A 4,682-nucleotide genomic window follows, 5' to 3' on the forward strand; every position below is an offset into this window, starting at 1 on the left:
TACTCATTAGCATAAACTTGCTAAACCTGGGTACAATAAAACTATCAGAATTACTGCAGTTCGGGAGGCAGATTTTAGACCATTAGGCTTCTGACCTCCTTGCTATGGACTGGCAATAAAAACTCTTTCTCTCTTTGAAACCCTGGTATCTCAGGAATTGGTCTTTGAAGTGCATCAGGAAGAAAAGAACCCACTTTTTCTCAGTATCAATAGGGAACAGTCACCACAAGACTTTCTTCAATTCAGGCACCAGTTGTAAGATCAGGGGTTCCTACAACCATCTCAGTCTTGATAATTTGCTAGAAGAACTCATAGTGATGGCATTCTAACACCAAAAGGTCAATTGGCAAAAGCATTATTTACTTTAAATTTTCTTACTGTATGTGACTCAATGACACCTGCAGAACGTTACTTTGGAAAGTGTCTAACATCTACAGTGGACACTAGAGATGAACATCAACCAATATTCTGGAAAGATATCTTAAGTAATGAATGGAAAAAAGGCAGGATCAAAATATGGGGGTGAGGTTATGCTCTTGTCATTTCAGAAAATGGGGAACAGATTTGGCTGCCTGCGAAGAGGATTAAACAGAGAACTGAAGAGAAAGAACAGAGAAGTAGAACGCCTTCTGCTGATCATGTTGATGGTAATCATGAGTAAGGGGAAAGAATATGAAAATCATACATATTGGGTTTGTATACCTAACCCTCCCTTGATATGGGCTTTAACATGGAAGGATCCACCTTCCCAATCTTCCTGAATAAAATTTACACATTTCCTGGGCCTACTGATAATAGATTACCATCCACACTGCAGGAAGAAGGACGGGAAGTGTATAATTTTTTTTTTAAGATTTATTTATTTATTTCTCTCCCCTTCCCCACCCCACCCCACCCCGCCCCGCCCCATTTGTCTGTTCTCTGTGTCTATTTGTTGCGTGTTCTTTGTCCACTTCTGTTGTTGTCAGTGGCACGGGAATCTGTGTTTCTTTTTGTTGTGTCATCTTGTGTGTCAGCTCTCCATGTGTGTGTGCAGCACCATTCCTGGGCAGGCTGAAGTTTCTTTTGGGCTGGGCGGCTCTCCTTATGGGGTGCACTCCTTGCACAGGGGGCTCCCCTACGCGGGAGATACCCCTGCATGGCAGGGCACTCCTTGCACACATCAGCATTGCATATAGGCCAGCTCCACATGGGTCAAGGAGGCCCGGGTTTTGAACTGTGGACCTCCCATGTGGTAGACGGACACCCTAACCACTGCGCCAAGTCCACTTCCCATGGAAAGTGTATAATTTAATGCTCCCTTTTGGTTATAGACCATTATGTATTGGAAAAAGTCCCCTTTGTATGCAGATAAAAAATCGAACTATGGTAATTATGAAAACTAATGGTATCAAATTATTAGTAACTTTGTTCCCTTCATATAATTCGGTTGTGACTAAAAGGCAAACTTACAATTGTCCCCCCCGAGATTATGATATGAAAGAAGGATGGCAGGAATGCCATATTGGAAGAGGATTTGCCGTTTTTAATGATTCCTGTGGAACAGTTTGGGAAAGTGCCGCTATGGGGACATTAGATGAATATAGTGGCAAATTTGTTTGGTATGGAATTAACAATAAAGGTCAAATAGTAAGCAGTATGCAATATCCCTTTTCAAAGCCTATGTCTATGGACGAACGAATTATATATATTGAGAAGAACATTGTCTGACAGTACAAGGGTAAATGGATTCCTATTCCTTGGGTAAATGATTCAGGTAATATTAATATACAGAGAAATATATGGAAAGTGTTTATGGCAATGGCCCCACATATGAATGGATTGGCAATCATAGCCAACAGGAGAATATCTTACTTCGAACCAGACTTATCAACTGAAAGCTTGCATAAGAGATCCTTATGTTTTTATTACTGGAAAAGTGACAATCACAGATAATGCCTTGTTTTATAAAAATGGTGCTTTGTATACCTGCCTGTCAGAAAATGTGTTACAGGATGGAGACACCATCACAATGGCCCAAAGGAGACAAGGGATATGGATTCCTGTCCGAATGAACCATATATGGCAGTCGTCACCTGAAAGTCAACTATTGCTTCATGTGGCCCAAGAGATTCTTAAAAGAACAAAAAGATTTGTTGGACTCTTGATAGTTAGCATCCTGGGATTGATTGGAATCATTACAGCTGCTGCAACTGCTGCTGCAGCCTTGCACGAGAGTGTGCAGACTCAACAATATGTGCATGATTGGCATAAGAATGCTAGTGACTTATGGCAAAGTCAAGAACATATGGGCAAAGAATTAAACAATAGAGTTAATGATCTAGAATCAGCAGTTTTACATCTTGGAGATCAAGTATATAACTTAAATTTACTTAGAGGATTAAAATGTGATTGGAATGAGAATAACTTTTGTATCACTCTGCTTCCTTATAATGCTTCCATGTTCAAATGGGAAAAAATTAAAAATCACTTGATAGGTCATAAGAGTAATATATCTTTAGAGATAGTAGAATTATAGAAAAAGATACTGGAAATGTCTCATAATTAGATTTATGTAGCTGATGATAAGGACATCTTTGATGATCTGATTTCACATTTCAATAAGCTTAATCTGGGGAACTGGTGGAAGTCCCAACATTTTTTATCAGCTCTGGGAATAGGACTCTGTGTATTGGTCTTGTTGCTCATTGTTGCTGCTATCCTAGTGCATGTGAAGACTGCACGGCGCAGATGCTATGGGATGAGCTAATAATTTGGTGCTTGCAAAAACCCTACAAGGAACTCCCCAGGGTCAGTGAGCTTGGCTGGTAGTCAATGACGGGTAAGACTCTCTGAGAGTCTTACCTAAGACAGACACAGCCACCCTGACTAAAACAAAAAGGAGGAAATGTGGGAAACAAAGGCACATTGTTTCCATTAAGCAAGTTACTTCCTTGACCACTGTGACATACTGTCACCATGGCTTTACATGCAGGTTACAAGGCCAGCAAGGAGATGTGTGTGTTCAGGTGGAACAAGGCAAAGTGAGCAACAAGATTTATAGGCTTGTTTATAGAATAGTGTTAAAGGACATGGTGATTTTGTACCTAGAGGTGTAATCATGTAGGTTCTGTACATTAGCTGTGTATCTACTTTTACTGGAATGGGTTGATGTAATGGTAATAACTAATTAGGAATAATTGCCTGCGTTCATGCTCTGAATGGGTATAAAAGGAAGCCCCTGAAATTGATAAACTTGTCTGATGAGCTTGAGGATTCAATGCTCTCAGATCCCCTGATCCCAATCTTTCTTTGTCTTTCATTCCTGATACCCTTCGGGTCAATGATTCTGACATCATAGAACTTAGAAAAGTGCTGTACTTATAATTACAGCTTCATTATAGCAAAAGTATACATATTAGAGCCAATGAAGGTGAAGAAGGCTAGTTAGGGAATAAATAGATGAATTTGGAACCTGGCAGGAAAGCCCATGTGGACTTTGGTACCCTTGAGATGGCTGCTGAAAGATCCCTGTGAGATTCCCCCATTTGGAAAGAGATTTCCTCTGGAAGCCAGAAGAAACCCCAGATATTCTCCAAGGGCCTTATTATTCGGCCCTTCCAGGGGATTGATGGGTGGGGTAACCAATTAAAACAGCAAACAGCTGGGACTGTGTAGCAAAGTGGCAGAATAATTAACAGTTCAAAAAGCAAGCACAGTCTATGGCCTTACCACCCTGAATGCGCCCGATCTCGTCTGATCTCGGAAGCTAAGCAGGGTCGGGCCTGGTTAGTACTTGGATGGGAGACCGCCTGGGAATACCGGGTGCTGTAGGCTTAAAATAAATAAATAAATAAATAAATATAGAAAAATAAAAAAAAGCAAGCACAAAGGCTGAACCAGCCCTCTCTTGCCTTTTGACCCCTGTTCTTCCCTTTTGCCCCTTGTTCTGGCCTTCTTCACCCCCTTCCATGATGAACATGCAAGTAGATCTGGGGATTTATAATCTGTAATGGGGAATTGTAGTCTGTAAATCAGCCCTCTTTATCACTTCAGACCCTTTCTACTGGGGACCCATGATCTGTTATTTTCTCCCATTCCTCTTCCCACAATTCCTTAATAAATTACTGGTCTAATGAACCTGGCTTGCTCTTGAAATTAATTTCTTGTAGCTTAGCTAAGAACCTAGAGAAAATCTGGCTACAAGGTACACATAGAGTAAGACTGGAAGGTTTCCAAACATGAAACTTCCATCATCCCCAGGGATGTGTTAGCTTCTGGGCATTGAAGTAAGACTATCTTCTGGGATTATTGCCAACAGGGTAAGCTAATCACAGCTTTGCTATCCAGAGTTTTTATTGATGGTTCATTGCCTAGGCATGATTGAATCATTGGCCATGTGGTTAGATCTCCGAATCCTCTTCTTTGGACAGAGACAGGCTCAAAGACCCAACTCTCTAATCACATGTTTGGTATTTCCTGTAGGGCCAGCCCTCATCATGAGTCAACTCCTCAGCATAAACTATCTAGGGGCCTCCCAGATATGTGAGACTCCTCCTTAGTGTATATTACCAGATATCCACTTAGGAGCCCATCTTTAATAACAAAGACACTCCTATCACTCAGGAAATTCCAGGGATTTCCAGGTTACTTGGAACTGGAGACAAAGCCAAGTCAATTACTTTATTGCAGGGAAGAGAAGG

The 4,682-nt window shown here is 41.1% G+C and overlaps 1 non-coding gene across 1 annotated transcript; it reads left to right on the top strand.

The window, feature by feature from the left end:
- Positions 1 to 3,697: 3,697 nt before the first annotated feature.
- LOC111763293 (5S ribosomal RNA) lies at positions 3,698 to 3,816 on the top strand. The gene has a single exon (XR_002796181.2). It is a non-coding gene; the product is annotated as a 5S ribosomal RNA (ribosomal RNA).
- Positions 3,817 to 4,682: the final 866 nt, after the last annotated feature.

The sequence above is a fragment of the Dasypus novemcinctus genome, chromosome 19, assembly GCF_030445035.2.
Source record: "Dasypus novemcinctus isolate mDasNov1 chromosome 19, mDasNov1.1.hap2, whole genome shotgun sequence".
NCBI lineage: Eukaryota > Metazoa > Chordata > Mammalia > Cingulata > Dasypodidae > Dasypus > Dasypus novemcinctus.